We start from the raw sequence: 16,797 nt of genomic DNA, 5'->3' as shown, positions 1-16,797 counted from the left end.
GAACCCCGAGCTGTGCCCGGCCCAGCTGTGCCCAGTCCCCAGCCTTCACCACAGAGCTTTTCCCGGCCCCAGCCTGAACCCCGAGCTCTGCCCAGCACCAGCCTGAACCCCGAACCGTGCTCGGCCCCCAGCCTTCACCACAGAGCTATGCCCGGCCCCAGCCTGAACCCCGAACCGTGCTCGGCCCCCAGCCTTCACCACAGAGCTGTGCCCGGCCCAGCCGTGCCCAGTGTCCAGCCTGAGCCCCAGAGCCGTGCCAAGTCCCCAGCCTGAGCCCCGAGCTGTGCCCATCCCTCACCTGAGCCCCAGAGCCGTGCCCGGCCCCAGCCCTCACCCGCGGTGTGCCTGCTGCATTATTTGGCTGTATTTTAATCCCACGCTATTGACGGGATGTGTTAAATTAACAGAAGATTCAGATGGGCTGAGCCGCTGTGCCGTGGCAAAGAGGAATTCCCTGCACCTTTTCCATCTCCCCTCCCTGCCCTGCAGAAGGGCTCGCTCAGGAGCAAACTGCACTGCTCAGGGCTCTGCTTCCCACCTCGGGGATTTCCCAGCACGATGCAAATGTGGGAATTCTCAGCCTCTTTTCCTTCAGGGGAACATGAGGTGGGGCCAAATTGCTGCTTTTCGTAGGGATTGCTGGATTTTGGTAATGGCTGTGCTGGGAAAGGTTTTTCAGGTCAGGGCAGTTCCGTGTGGTTAAAAGCAGAGGGGGAGAGGCACGGGCAGCAGAAGCGGCAGTGGCTGGGCAGGCGCCTGAGGGTCGAGGCCTTTGGTGTCCCAAGGGAATTCTGACTGTCAGATCCCTCCCTCTGAGCTCTGTTTTACAGGGATAGTCAGAAGGAGAAAAACCAGTCACTGGCACTGACTTCAACACAACGCAGAGCTTGAAATATTGAAGGAATTGCTGCAGAGAACAGCACCTTTCAGACCCACAGCTGTCCACAGGAGCTCCTGACATACGGCCCTGGAAAACAGAATTATGGAAAGACCAGGATAAGAAGCTGTGCCAGGGAGGCTCAGGGTGGACACCAAGAGGAATTTGTTGCTGGAAGGGGTGGTCAGGCTTTGGCAGGCACTGCCCAGGGAGGTTTGGAGTGCCCATCCCTGGAGGTGTCCCAGGAATTCCTGGAGGTGGCACTCAGAGCTCTGGGCTGGGGACAGGGTGGGGATGGGCACAGCTTGGAGGGCTTTTCCACCCTCAGTGATGATGGGATTCTGGCTTTGGCACGAGCATTGCAAACACCATTATTAGCTCATGAATAACTGATAACTCTGCCAGCCCAGGACTTTGTGGATGCTCTGGAGGAGTTCTCCCTTGCCTGGCTGAGGATTGATGTCTGAGAGTGTAACACCGCACCGAGCGCTTGAGTCATGGAGCAGAGCTGTGCTGAGATCACACTTGACACGATTTGCAGCCTCTGAGGCATAAATCAGTGTGCATGTGTAATGTTCCTCACCCTTAACCCGGCTGACATGAAAATACTGCACCGCTCCGGGCTCCCCACAAGTGCAGTGCAAGCAAACACGGCCCAGAAACGACAAACGCCAATCATGAGAGACAAGGGAGAAGAAAATCAGAGGCATAAAAAAGTCAGAGCCCGTCAGAGCCTCGGAGACAGGCCTTGCCTGCACAGTTTGGACAGCTGTGGCCTCAGTGCAGTCCTGGAGACAGGACAGCAAGGAATGGGTGGACTTGTGCCTTCATGCAGAGCTTCCATCCATCTCCTGTCACCCCAGACCACACAGGAGCAGCAGATCCCACCCTGAGCTCAGAGAAAACACAGCCCAGACCTGGGCAGTGCTGGGAAGAGAGGTACCTGTTCAGCCAGCCAGGAGAACAAACCCCAGCCTGGAAATACCTCACCTTTCATTGTTCCCTCTGCCTTTCACATGGGGGAGGGTGTTTGAAAGAGAAAAATGCATTAACCAGCAAGATAAATGAATAAACAATCAGGGTATACCAATAAGATGCAAAAAACCCTCAAAACCCATCCGTGTCCTAGGGAAAGAACAGAACCTTGGTTACAAACCTGAGCTCACTGAAGAGGGAGAGCTCTCTCTGAAGGCCCTGCTGCAAGAACAGCACAAGGGAGCTTGGAAATGTGGCCTAGGGGACAGACAACAAACTGAAATGTCAACTGTAATTAAAACTTTCAGGTATTGAAGGTGGAGACAAAAAAAAAGCCAGATTTGGAGAAAAAAACTTAAGATTCAACCCCCAGTTTTTAGCATTTTGATGGATAATGACACACACAGCAAAATAAATGCTCTGAGCTCAAATTAATTATGTTAAAATAATAGGTAATTTGTCTCTGTGTTGAGGACATATAATTATGATGATTTTTTTTTTTCAAATGTTTTAAAATAATGTCATTTCAATTCATAATGCAGGGTAGGGATTTTGCTGCTCGGTGTATTTGCTGTTTATACAATATTTTCAATGTCATTGCTTTCCTGTACAACAAATAAAGCCAAAACAATCAGTTAGTACCCTAAGATATTCCTTACTGCTGTAGGAACTGTAAAATAACTCAATATGAAAATGTTATTCACTGCAATGGCACATTGACAACTGTGATTAAGCCTCAAACGAATACTGGAACAAAGTAGAAATGTGGTTTTTGTTGAGTTGTTTAATTCTTCACTGTCAGGACGCAGACCCAAATCCACCCAGGGGAAATGTCAGGCGTTTATGGGGTTAAATGTGCCTCAGTGCCTTTCCCCCCATGGAAAATGTGCAGGTGGGATGGAGAAGTAGGGGATGTAATTTCAGGGCAGAATTCAGCTTCCTGCATCTCTCATCTCCTTGCATTTCTCTCTCAATATTTTTTTTTTCCTAAATGCAAATTGGCTGCTCTCATATGAGCAAAGTTTGAAAACAAACTCACATGATGATGATGATGATGGTGCCGATGATGAATATGTCACACCTGAAAATGAACTCCTTAATTTATGGAATATATTTCAGCACTTTTTGTATAAATATAAAAGCACAGTAAAACTCCACTGGGATGAACATGATAACAAATAAATGCTGAATCTAAGGCTGTACAGCTCCAGTCTCACATTTAGTCATTTTTATGATTATATTTGGGTTAAAAATGGAAAGCAACACCAGCAGAGGGACTCCCTTGATACTCCGTGGAGCTCTGCCTGCTCCCTGGCAGGGCATAGAGGTAATTTTATTCTGGAAGCTTTTGAATGCTTTACAAGTAATAGGAACCAAGTGGGAAAAGCATATTCCATATTTTAGTTCTGACATCCTCATAGAAAAGAATATAGAAAAAAAAATTAAAGATTCAAAATAGTTGCCTGTGATTCAGTACCTAAAGGCTTGTGGTGTTTTTCAGAATTCCCTTGGGATGTGTAAATGCTTCGGAGCTGGGAGTACCCACGGGAGCTGGAGTCACTTTTGCCACTTCATCAAACTAACGAGCCTTTGAGTGATGCTGTTCCCAGGTTCAGCTCTACTGGGGGGGAAAGCAGAAAACCAAACTGAAATTTAGACAGAATGGAATTCCTTAGAGCTGGGACAAGCAGGATTTATTAATCCATGCACTCCCAAGCTTACAAAAAATCATCTTCTGCCTTCAGTTTTGCTCTATAAATCTTGCCCTCCTGCAGGAGGTCTGTGCTCCAGAGCCCTGGGACAAGCAGTGCCTTGGGGTCACCTTTTTGGGGTCAGAGACAGGGGAGTTGCACTGGCCAGGGACAGCAGGGCTCCTCATTTCCTGCCTCTTGGAGCAGCCCTCTCCAGCTCCTGTCAGGATTCCCTCTGAACGAGCTGCTGGTAGGGAAAAAGAGAATTCCTTTTGTAATTATCCATCAGTTATTAAATACACCTCCCACAGCACTGGAGCTACAGGAGGGAAAGTCCTGCTCTGAGTTTAGTGGGATTGTCCAGGTGAGGAGGAGTTGAATCTCTATTTATGCTACTCTAGATGACATTTGATAATGTTAGAATGATCAACAAAGTGGAGGAGAGACTCTTTATGTGCAGATTTTAATTTACTCAGCTATGGCACAGAGAACTAGTGTGGCTGCACATGTTCTTGATCAGAAATTAATTTGAGCTTTGCTGTTGTACAGAGCATCTGGGATATTCCAGCTAAAAAAATCTGATTTACTGGTCCTTAGTTAGCAGGTATTTAGCTTAGTAAGTCCTGGTGTGAAAATAATAATAAATAATAATAATAATAAAAATAATGATGATGAAGAATTTTGGTTTAGTATTACAAATCAATGCTGCTATTCATGAACTCTGTATCACCCACTACAAAAAAAAAAAAAAATCCTTCTGGAAAAAAGGCTTCTGCTTTGTGTTTGTGTCACAAGATATTGGTACTTGACTTTTTCAGGCACTGAAAAGATCATGAAAAGGGTAACAAAGATGAGAGGGTTTGCTATTAGAATAATATCTGCACGCAGAAATGACAGCCAGGGAAATACTATCTGAACTTCAACTGCTGCTCATTGTCATTTTACAATTAAATCTTTATCAGGCTAATACTCCCCCTGGTCAGATGTGTTTGCTTTCCAGGAATCCTGTAAAAATTCATTCATCTGTGAATTTCAGAGAACGTGGCAGGGTATTCATGGGGAGCAGATTTTAAATGGGCACTGAAAACTTCACCATCAAATCTATCCAGTCAAAAGGCAGAAACAGAAGAGCATCTTCCTGAAGAGGAAGAATATCAAATAAATAAAAGATATTTTCTCTTTAAAGCACTACAAAATAAAATGTATCTCCGCAAGCTATTTTTCTAGAGTGGAAAAAAATTATATTTTTATGATAATCTTGGAAATAGGTCAAAATGCAGCATCTGTTGGATAGAAAAAATGACTAACCCTGATGTGCTGAGTGACCCACCCGAAGGATATTCCAGTAACGATAAAACCGTGCTGAAAATGAACCTTTCACAGCGAACCGCACCCCTGCTTCTGGTAATGTTTCATGATTTAATAGAAAACACAGAGAAAAGGAAAATCGGATGGATATTTCCAGTGTTTTCCGTGGAAAACAGATGGGACGCGCTATCCGGGCAGCTTACCTTGGCACGGGAGCTGCAGCAGGAGCGCTCCGAGGGCTCCGTGTCCAGGAGAGGGTGCTCTCCGGCTGCCTTTGGTGCTTTTCCTCCTTCTCCCGAGCCCCCCGAGCCCACTGAGGGTACTTTGAAATCTCCTTCCACACACTGGTTTATTTTAGGCTCATTAGGATGAAATCCCGTTTTAAATAGCACAGCCTAGCTGGGAGAACTTCGGTGCCAGCATGAATTCTTGCTCGGCTGTGTTGAGCAGAGCAGCAGAGAAGTTTAAATTCCAGAGGTCCTTTGTGTCTCCTGCCTGGCTGCTACCTGGCTCGTGTGACAGAAAGGTGACTTCAGCTAATGGAGTTCTGCTCCCTGGGGTCTTCAGAAAATCCTCGGGAAAATGAGAGGCAACGATATTTCTGGGAGCGCTCACAAAGGGAAAAATATCTCAGCAAAACAAGCAATAAACCCTCCTTGCACAGCAGTGGTTCAGTTTAAAATAACCCAGTGTTATTATCTAATGAACAGCCTTGCCCTCCTTGCAGGTGAGTGTTTACCTGCGTTTGGGAAGGGAGGAGAGGGGAGCTGGCAGGGCCAGGCTGGAGCAAACCTCCTCCTGTGCTCCAGGTCCTTGTCCCCGCTCCCTGTGGGGACATTCCCACCTCCAGCACCCTGGAAACGCTCCCTGCCCCACTGGGTTTTGTGGGGTTCCTGGCTGAGTTTGGGTGGCAGGGCTGGGAACACCCAGAGCTGGCTGGGCCCTGGCAGGACCCTTCTGATTCCCGGGAATTGTCACCCTGCTCGGCTGGGATGGGCAAAACAGGGACAGTGACACACGTCAGCTCCTGGTATCCTGTGACAGTCACCCCAAAACAGCTCCTCCTGCAGGGTCTCAGTGCAGGGTTCAGAGATCTCTGCTCTCCTGCAGGGTCTCACTGAGGGTTCAGAGATCTCTGCTCTCCTGCAGGGTCTCACTCAGGGTTCAGAGATCTCTGCTCTCCTGCAGGGTCTCACTGAGGGTTCAGAGATCTCTGCTCTCCTGCAGGGTCTCACTGAGGGTTCAGAGATCTCTGCTCTCCTGCAGGGTCTCACTGAGGGTTCAGAGATCTCTGCTCTCCTGCAGGGTCTCACTGAGGGTTCAGAGATCTCTGCTCTCCTGCAGGGTCTCACTGAGGGTTCAGAGATCTCTGCTCTCCTGCAGGGTCTCACTGAGGGTTCAGAGATCTCCCCTCTCCTGCAGGGTCTCACTCAGGGTTCAGAGATCTCTGCTCTCCTGCAGGGTCTCACTCAGGGTTCAGAGATCTCTGCTCCTATGCAGGGTCTCACTGAGGGTTCAGAGATCTCTGCTCTCCTGCAGGGTCTCACTGAGGGTTCAGAGATCTCTGCTCTCCTGCAGGGTCTCACTGAGGGTTCAGAGATCTCTGCTCTCCTGCAGGGTCTCACTGAGGGTTCAGAGATCTCTGCTCTCCTGCAGGGTCTCACTCAGGGTTCAGGACACCTCGGGGATCCAATGGGAGCTAGCATCTCTTTATGGAGGGGTTTGTGTTGAAATTCCCAAAGAACCTGAGCCCTCCAGCTGTTTCACAGAATCGTCCTGGCTGGAAAAGCCTCCCAGGGCATCCCATGCCCGATCCCCAGCCCAGCCCAGAGCAGGGAGAAGCGAGCAGCCTTTTCTGGGATCCCTGGCACAAACCAGCTTTAGGGGGCATCCCATTACCAATGTCTCCTTTTCCACTCCACAGCCCTGGCCTTGTCCGTGCTGTGCAGCTGCAGCTGCTCTGTGTGCAGGTAAAATAAAAGGTTTTCATTAAAAGTGACATTGCTGCACCTTGTGCTGCCAGTGACAGTCCTGGTGAAGGTACCTGAGACATGTGGAAGCCACTGGAAGGTCCTGCCCTCCTGCTGGCATCCCAGCATCCACGTGCTTCCCAAGCTGGCGAGTGAAAGCATCCCCTCAGTTCTTTTTTTTGATGGAAGATAACTTTTCTGACTAAAATCGTCCTGCAAAGCACACAAATATTTGTAATGCTAGTTTTGGCCAAAATCTGAAGGAAAAAAAAGGTCATTCAGAGCTCTTGAAGCTCTCAGCAAACAAGGACATTGTCCATCAGTTCCCAGCTTTTCAGGGGAAAAGAAAACAGGTTCACAGATGTAACTTTTCCAATTAAAAATCAATTTTCACCAGAAAGCCGCTCTGATTAGTTTTAATGAGAGGTAAGCAATCGTAAATGACATCCTGTGTCTACAAATTATGCGTTTGGGTTCAGAGCTGCCCTGCAGCCTCCACTCCACACCACCAGGACCTGGATCAGCGCCTCGCGTTGTAGCACCGTGACATTTCCAGGATTGCAGGAGCCGCATTTCTGCAGGGCACTGCCCATTAACCCTGCCTGGCAGGGCAGGGAATTCTCAATTACTCCGTGCCACGTGCCCTCTCCCATCTGCATTTCCATTTAAAGCTTGGCTTTTCGGCTCTGAAAGAATTAAAATACTTACCGGGAGCCATGGCACGGGAGCGTTTGTGTCCTGTCGTGTGCCAGCATTCGGGCTTTGCTGTGCAGAAGGGAATTTCGGGAGGGACCCAGCAGTCTTTCACCTGAGTACTGCCCCTGGGGACTTAATTAGCCCCTAATTTCCCAATGCGAGTCGGAGATGAAGCTTAAATGCTCCTAAATTGTGGGGAAGAAAGAACGGCTTAAATGATGTTTTCTCCACAACTCATTTTGTGCACTCAGCCAACAGAAAAAGTTCTATTCCCAATTACATTGTTTCTAATTGTAAATATAATTATGAGTGCATAAACTGAGCTGTTGAGGCGTGCATTTAATTCTGAAACGTGAACTCATATTTCTCCCAACGTATTCCAGGGAAAAGTCAAGCAGCAAAGAGTTTCCCACAGAAAAGAAACTGCAGAACTTCAATTTTTTTCTGGTAATGATCACTTTTGTTTGCTGCCCCTCAAAAAGTGACCACATTCAGAGCAGAAAAACCAAACCAACAACGATTTAATAAACACAAATGACTTGAAAATATTCTGGAGATGTCTGGAGCGATTGACTTTGTTTGGTGCCCCTGATCTGCCAGCTGCAGGGGGGACACTGGCACAGCTGTGAGGGGACAAGGGCTGGACGCAGGCCTGTGGCCACAGCCAGTGCCAACATTTGCACATTTTTATATGTTTTGTGCTCTTCATTGTACAGGCAGGGCCAGAATGATAATCCCAGCCTGCAGGAGTTTCCAGCTCCTGGAGGATCAAACTCTGCCTGATCAAATCCTGTATAATCAAACCCACTGAATTTCCTTTCACAACTTTGCTTTTTCTTTTTAAATTGAACATTCACCTGCCAGAAGTTCTCTGAACCCACGATTCTCCCTGACACCAAACCCCACAAGTTGGTGCTGTAATCTGGAGGGCACACAAGGGAAATTCCAGACTCTTGGTCAATTCTTAACCCTGCACCACGGAGTGTGCAGTGACAGCTGTGATTCCTGCATTGTTCCGAGATCCCTCTGAATCTCTGGCGTGGACAGCACGGGAAAATCCTCAGGATGAAGTTTGCACCTTTAGAAGCCAAACAAGGCAGCTGCTCTTTGCAGCTCAAGGAGCTGCAGAGGAGAGCAAAGCCCAGCAGGGCTGGCACCCCTGGTCCCTCCTGCCCTGCTCTGCTCCAGGGGCACTCGGGGGCACCAGGGGCATCCAGGGCTGCCCTGGACAAGGGGCAGAGCACACACAGGGCACAGTCTGTCTGCTGAAAGCCCTGCAAGGCAGCTGTGAGCTGGCAGAGCCCAGCCCACAGGGACGTGCAGAGCAGGGCAGGAAGCAGGAATCGGCTCAGCCTGACACGAGCTCTGATCTGCTGAGGAGCTGAATGGATTCAGGCTACGGTTGATAAGCTTATCTTGAAGTAAGACAGAAGCTGGGCTGCTGGAATTCCTACTGTTGCTCTGTCATTATACAGCTGAGAGTCAGGAACTGTCAAATGACATGAATAATATCTGTCCATATTTAATCCAGCCAGCTGCTGACAATTGCCTCTCACCCTTCCCCTCGGTGCACGAGCTCCTCCAAAGGGTTTGGAGAGATCTCACTGAATTTAGGCAAATCTGTAGCTGCAGAACCACGCTCCAGATAAGAACCTCTGTGTCTAAAATGGAGAAAAAGAGGAGATAGCAGCAAGCACAAGAAACTACGGAGATAATTCTTCCTGGACCACAGCAAGGAAAAATGTTGGAGATTGTGCTGACACTGGTGACGTTACAAATGCTATGGGGCTGAGGATAATGCAGAGCAGACTCTTTTCCCCCTCCCCATTTCAAAACAATCACATTCTATCTTCTTATAAGATATGAGGAAGATTGTTATCTCGCATAATGAAAAGCAAATGACAGGCAGATAAACTTAGGAGCTGTTTATAAAGCCTTGTACAGTATTCTCCATGGTACACAGATAAGGAAATCACATAATTGAAATGGCTACAAACAGCATTAAAAAGGCACAGAAGAGGAAAATGAGGAGATCAAATGCAGAAGGCAGACAAATTTCAGATTAGTGATGGAGGCGCTCGGGCAAGGCTCTCCCCTCCTCGTGGGAGCTGAGCACCTCCTGCTCCTGCAGGCTGTGCAGCCCCCAGCCCCATTTCCCTCCTTCCCCATCCTCAGCCATCCCAGGGACCCGAGGTGTGACACTTTGGCCCCGGAACAACCCTCAGCTTTACCTTTTCCTCACCATTCTTTGCCCTGTAGTCTGCAGGGATGTCCTTGTGCTTCTTCTGAGAGCACGAGTGGAAAGCTCCTGCTGCTGCTTATTGTTCTCTGCAGAAATGGGGAAATTCAAGTCCTTTCCTGTCTGAATAAACAGCAAAGTGTTTTCTGAACTTTCTCAAGCACAGAAATACCATGGAAATGTTTTCACGTGTAGGTAGAATAACAGCAGAGGGGTTTCTGCTCTGAGGCAGACTGAAATGGAAACCTCATGGTTAATGTGAGATTTCCTGGGTGTCCCAGACCCCCAGACCTCAGCCAGGGGCCCCTGTCGTGTGTCCCAGTGCAGCATCTCCCAGGAACTGGAATTCAGGTCACACTGGAAGTCCTTACACTGCAATAATCTTCCCTAATTAGAGGAGGAAAAAAGAACTCAGCTGGACAAATGAGCTAAAATCAGGAGAATCTTGAACAAACATCTCAAGCATTAATCATTTATAGAGAAAGAAGAAGAAAATCATCAAAATAATTGAGCAATTGCAGACAAATGTCACAATGCCTTGTATTGCCAAAATCTCATCATTGGAAATGTATACGTCTGATTTCCAGGTTTATTAATGAAACAAAAAGGCATCTACAACAGATAAATAATACATCATATGGAATTCACACAGTCTATTTATAATAGAGATCAGTGACACCTATCAACTCACATTAAATCACATCATGCAGATTTTGCCTCGTCTGCACATTGTCAATCTCTGCTTCCTCTTTCCCTGCCGTGGTGACAAAAAAAGCCACTTGAAAAGAGTTGCCTCCAAAATCCCTGCAAGAATGGTTACAAGAGCAGCAGCACTGGGCAGATTGGTGGCTGGGAAGGTGCTGCTCACCCCACAGTCTGAGGGCACAGCAGGGCTTGGCTCACAGATTGGGAAATCACATCATTGCAAGAATCGAGGCCGTGGGCTGAGTCAGTGGCAGGTCTGGGAGCAGAACTGGGTGTCAACCTTCTGAGCTGCAAAGCTGAATTGTCCTCCATCCCTGACCTGTGCCCTGATGGAAAAAACCATGCAGTGAAGTGGGTTCTGAAAAAGAAGTTTGAGTTTTCACAAGCATCACCATTAAAACATAACGTGGGCTTAGAAACATCCTTCGAAAACAACATAAATAAGTTATTTTGCAGAAGAATTATTTACCATGAGAAGAGATAGAAGTTTATAAAGCAGCTCAGAGATCTGTAGAGGAAACATTCTCATTGACATCATCAGAAATGGGGGCTGAGGAGGCTGAAACCCCTGGATTTTGCATGCAGCTTTTAAAATATAATTAGTGATCTAACATCAACAGACGTCACTGGCTGTGGTAATGTCTGTGGCGAATAAATAACAGTGGAACACAATAAAACTCCCTGTAATGTACTCTGCTGTAATATTGATGGCAGCATATGGCAAACATCTGACAGCTGCTGAACAGATGTGGCAATTAGCAAACCTTCTGGCCACGCTGGTGAGAGGGTGTGCAACACGTTCTGCAGGAGCAGCCCGTGCTCCCTGCCCTGGCAGCTCTGCTCCTGGCACCGCTGCTCCCCTGTGCCCACTCCTTCCTCCCAAGCCCAGTTTTTGTGCGAGTTGCTGCCTCGGAGAAGGTTTAGAGAAATCCCGAATTTAAACAAGAACAATATCAATTCAGCAGTGGAGCAGATACTTCAATTATAATAGCTAATGGACAAATTGAGAGATAAAAAGACTTTTCTATCATGTTGAAATTCAATGAACAGTTTTCAATTAGGCTCTAAGTATAAAAGGGGAAAAAAAGGAAGATACTTTTCCTTGATGTTAACATTGCAGGAGAAGATGAGAGTAACTTCACTTTTTCATTATACAGAAGAGGTGCATATAATGATGCATATTTAAATTATAAATCAGGTCACTATCTGCCAAATGAAAGCAATATCAATTAGAGCTGGGGTGGATCAGGCTTTAAAACTCCTTATATTTAATGACAAAAGTATGACTGTTACCCTCACCCAGCCAACAAAGGGATAATTTAAGGCAGTAAGAAATCAAAGAGTGATGTCACAAAAATAAGCCCTCACAGCTTTTTGGATGGGATTATTATAATTAATAGACTTCCAATGACTTTTTTATATTTTTTTGCAGGTTATGGGCTTTCAGAAAAGCATTTATTGCAGGCATAAAACATATAAAGCTCTAAAGAGTGGGTTTGAGTAAGGTTGACTTGAGGGTCCTTAGCCTTTCTAGTCCAGTAATTCCTGTAAAATCAGAGTTTCATTTATAGGCTCAATTTATAACGTTGAATTTATGCCAGTTCATCTGATATCAATCATGATAATAGCATGATCTAGTGTATGTCACTTGTGCTAATGCAAATTAAATATCATTACATTACAAAAAAGCCTTATGTTAAAATAACACTGAGTGTGTAACTTGAACCAAAAGAATTAAGGATGAATTAGCAATTTGGGCTGATTGTGTGTACAGATAATAAATGTAAACCCTTGCATATCTTATATATAAAATTACATAGATGCTGAAAAAAGGAAAGCTAAGCAAAAAATAAAATAGATTAAGGCTTGTGTAGCAAGATTAACACTGATTTTTCCTCTTCATTGTAGTTAAGGTCAAGTAGTGAGCAGTTTATTATCTCCCTTTTAACCACTGTGGTTTTGAACCTCTGGCTTTGACACAGGAGTCCTGGGAATCAGCTTTTAAAATCTTCAGATTTGCAAATGTCGTGGTTGGAATCCCCCTATGTCTTTATAAATTACATCCTCACACACTCACCGTGGTGCCTGTGCATTTGGGTATGAAGCTCTCCAGTTCAGGGCAGCTGAAATGAGAAGTACAGCCGGGTAAGATAGTCCTGAGATTAAAGTGAAACCCAGGACGTTGAAAATCGTTAAAAATTGGTTCTTTTTGAGTCTCACTGCAGTGCATGGCCTCTCTCCCCTGCTGAAGTGGCAGGACACCCTGTCTAGATTAGGTAAGAGACATTTCCATGCCTAATTGCGATTTTCCACATCAAATTTGGGAATATCTGCAGTATTTGTGCAGCTCTCCATGCTGTGAACGTCCTGCAGTTTTAGGCAGAACGAGCATTTGTCAGCTGTGCCTCCTGAGCATTACACACCATTTACACAGCCCACAACCCACAGGGGCTGCTCTGCATTTCTGGTTGGGGCGAGGAGCTCTGCTTGGAAGTGTCTGTGAGCTCTGCTTGGAAGTGTCTGTGAGCTCGGCTGCCCCTGGGGGCCCTGCAGCTCCTGAGACATTTCTGCTTCTAGAGCCATTTTGGTTGTCATGGCTGATTTTCTGTGGGCAGGTGTCATGCCTGTGCTGTGCTGGGAGAGCTGAGGTGAGGCTGCTGGCCGTGGTTTGTTACCTGTGGGCACTGGGACATTGCCTGCTCCTGCAGGGGCTGAGCATGTGGCCATCACTCCCACATCCACCCTTAAACCACATTAAACCACATAAATGATCCATCATTAAACCACAGAAAATGGGGTGCTTCCCTTCCTGAGGGGGAGTGAAGTGCAGGAGGGCCCAAAGCTGCTGCAAGAGGTTGTGGGGTCACCTAATTGCCCCTTCCAGTACCTGAAAGGGACCTAAAAAAATATGGACAGACTGATAGACAAGGGGGAATGGCTCCAAACTGCCAGAGGAAAGGTTTATTTCGGAGATTGGGAGGAAATTGTTCCCTCTGAGGGTGGGAAGAAATAGAATAGAAATAGAATAGAAATAGAATAGAAATAGAATAGAAATAGAATAGAAATAGAATAGAAATAGAATAGAAATAGAATAGAAATAGAATAGAATGCACTTCCCAGAGCAGCTGGGGCTGCCCCTGGATCCCTGGAAGGGCCCAAGGCCAGGTTGGACACTGGGGCTGGGACAGTGAAAGGTGTCCCTGCCTTGGCAAGGCTGGAGCTTTCAGGTCCCTTTCAATGCAGGTCACTCTGTGTAAATAAATAATAATAACTATTATTGTTATTATTATTATAACAACTAAAAATTTAATAATAATAATAATAATATTCCCAATAACATATTAAAAACATTCCCAAACCTCCTCAACCTCCGTCCAACGCTGCTGTCCTGGGAGCCTTCATGGAAAAAAAGCAGATAATTTTTAGAGTCATGGCTGCTCCAGTGAAGCTGGGATTAGCTCGTGTTGTGCTGGGATCCCTTTCTGTTCCTGACTCCTGGAAGGAAGGGAACACCAGCAAAGTCCTTGAAGGGAATATATGAGTAAATGATCCACACCTGGACCAATAAATGATCATCAGTAAATGATCCATACCTGGATCAATAAATGATCATCAGTAAATGATCCACACCTGCACTCTCACACTTGGTCCCACATCTGCTTAACTTTAAAGTTAATCTGCTCAAGTTATCAAGTTCAAATATGTGGATATGGCTGCCAGGTTGTCCTGGTTATACCAAGAAAAAAAAGCTCAGTCCTTGGGAGGAGAGGAACCCCCAGCCCAGCCCTTGCAGTGCTCTGTGGCTCTTTGTGCCAGGGTTCAGCACCTCTGGGCAATACTTTCTCCAAGTTTTGCATCATTAACTGCACTCCTTGGAGGTGGAGAGGAGAAACTGGGGAGATCAAACCTGGCACGAGGCTTTGCACCTCTCCTGGTGCACACAGCAGCCTGATCTGCAGAAGCATATTCATTATTTCACATTTTCCTCCTTCAGATGGTGGCACTGCTTGTTTCAGAAGCAGAGCTGACACTCTTCACTGCTCATCGCTACAGATGTTAGAGAGATTCTTTAATGTTGGAAGGAAACACAAACCTCCTAATGGAGATCTTGGCAGCTAAGTGAAAGGAAAATAGATTGTTTTAAAATATATTTATAGGTCTTTTAACACATATATACTCTGACAGTGATCTGGGAGTTTAAAAAGTCTATTATTAAATTTGTTTTAACACCTCTGTTTACAAAGTTTCATGTGCTGCTTTCGTCACCTGCTTCATGTACTAAAATTCCAGGTTTTCCATTGCATTTGGACCAACCTCAGCTTATTTTCATGGACCTCTTGGAAACTTTATCCCAAGTTAAAATAAACCCAGTGCTAGTGCTGGGTTTAACCCTTTGCCACGAGACGAAGCCCAGTGTTTACAGACCCAGCAAGGTCTCAGATCTTCATTTACATTTCTGTCTGATAATTTGGAGCCTGTCTGTGGCACAGCAATCCCTGACCAGTAACTGATCCACAGCTGCAGCCTCACACTCAGTCCCACCTCTGCTTCACTTCACTCTGCTCACTCTGCAAAGTTCCAGCACGTGGATGTGGCTCCAGGTTGTCCTGGCTGTCCCAAACCCTGAATTCCCATTTCTGCCCACTGCCAGGAGCCTCCAGTCGGATAGGGACAGGATAAAGCAGGTCTGAGATTTTTTTATGGCTTTTCCTCTACCACCAGGCACTGGCTGGGGTCAGGGACAGAAAACTCCACCCACACATCTGGTTCCAGGTGGAAATTCTGCTGTACTGAGATGGTGCCTGAGAAAATGCCAGGTTCTGAGGTGTCTTCCCACTCCAGAGGAGCTGACAGCCCCCATCAAACCCCTCTAAATGCACCCTGGATTTCCCATGAATTATTCAGTCTGCAAATAATTTATTAGGTGAATTTAACCCCCTTTTCCTGTTCACAGATTGCCCCTGAGCATCTTTCAGCTTTCTCTTTGAAATTATTAAGTGGGTATTTTTAATGAATAATTTTGAGGATCAGACTCTCCACGACACAGAACGGCTCAGATCTGTCTGAGGGGCCTCTGTGCTGCTCTTCAGGTGTGACAGGGCTGGGGGTTTGCCTCAGAAACCTCAAAAAAGGGCGAGGAGACGGGTCAGAGCTTGGGCATTTCTGGTTCTCAGAGCCCGGGAGGTGCCCCAGCAGCAGAGCAGACACAGCCCTGGCTCCTGTGGGGAGCACTGGGAACCCTGTCCTGCAGCTGCAGGGGGATGCAAACGGCTCTGGGCGTGTTGGACCCAAAGCACAACCAGCAAAGGCCCTTGGAGCACCCTCGGAATGCAGAAACGAAACTCAGGGCTCGTGCTTTGGGGCTGCACAGAACGGGGCCAGAATTTCCCTGACAGGAGCAGCAGGAGCACAGCTCTGGGAGCTGATGGAAAACTGAGGGAGCAGCAACTCCCCAAAACCCCAGGGAGGTCACGGAGCAGGGTTTGGGTTTGGGTTTGGGTTTGGTTTGGGTTTGGTTTGATTTTGGGTTTGGTTTGGGTTTGGTTTGGGTTTGGGTTTGGTTTTGGTTTGGGTTTGGTTTGATTTTGGGTTTGGTTTGGGTTTGGTTTGGGTTTGGGTTTGGGTTTGGGTTTGGTTTGGTTTTGGTTTGGTTTTTGGTTTTGGGTTTGGTTTGGGTTTGAGTTTGGTTTTGGGTTTGGTTTGGTTTTTGGTTTTGGGTTTGGGTTTGGGTTTTGTTTGGTTTTGCTTTTGGGTTTGGTTTGGTTTTGGTTTGGGTTTGGTTTGGTTTTGGGTTTTGGGTTTGGGTTTGGGTTTGGGTTTGGGTTTTGTTTGGTTTTGGGTTTGGTTTGGTTTTGGTTTGGGTTTGGGTTTGGGTTTGGTTTTGGGTTTGGGTTTGGGTTTGGTTTGGGTTTGGGTTTGGTTTTGGTTTTGGTTTGGTTTTGGTTTTGGGTTTTGTTTGGGTTTGGGCTTGGTTTTGAGTTTGGTTTTGGGTTTGGGTTTTTGGTTTGGGTTTGGGTTTGGGTTTTTGGTTTGGGTTATTGTTTTGGGTTTGGGTTTGTGCTTGGGTTTCATTAAGGTTTCAGTTTCAGTTTCGGTTTTGGGTTTGGGTTTTTGTTTGGTTTTTGGTTTGGTTTGGTTTTAGTTTTGGTTTCAGTTTCGGTTTGGTTTTGAGTTTGGTTTTGGGTTTGGTTTGGGTTTGAGTTTGGGTTTGGTTTTCGCTTTGGTTTTGTGTTTGTGCTTGGGTTTTGGTTTTGGTTGTGGTTTTGGTTCTGGTTTCGATTTGGTTTTGGGTTTGGTTTTTGGTTTGGGTTTGGTGTTGGTTGGTAGAAGCCACCA

At 46.4% G+C, this 16,797-nt stretch overlaps 1 long non-coding RNA gene across 6 annotated transcripts; it reads right to left on the bottom strand.

Annotated features, from left to right (window-relative positions):
* Positions 1–5,088: 5,088 nt before the first annotated feature.
* On the bottom strand, positions 5,089–15,621 carry LOC135282205 (uncharacterized). Of its 6 annotated transcripts, none has more exons than XR_010348500.1 (8): positions 13,821–15,621; positions 12,539–12,584; positions 10,625–10,787; positions 10,448–10,510; positions 8,375–9,875; positions 7,530–7,702; positions 6,896–7,034; positions 5,089–5,424 (listed from the first exon to the last, which is right to left on the bottom strand). It is a non-coding gene; the product is annotated as an uncharacterized LOC135282205 (long non-coding RNA). The 6 variants fall into 6 exon arrangements; XR_010348498.1 differs by having other exon boundaries at positions 8,375–9,879; positions 13,821–15,620; XR_010348497.1 differs by having other exon boundaries at positions 10,448–10,787; positions 13,821–15,619.
* Positions 15,622–16,797: the final 1,176 nt, after the last annotated feature.

Source organism: Passer domesticus, chromosome 16 (assembly GCF_036417665.1).
Source record: "Passer domesticus isolate bPasDom1 chromosome 16, bPasDom1.hap1, whole genome shotgun sequence".
Lineage (NCBI taxonomy): Eukaryota > Metazoa > Chordata > Aves > Passeriformes > Passeridae > Passer > Passer domesticus.
This window is presented reverse-complemented; position numbering and strand designations above follow the sequence as displayed.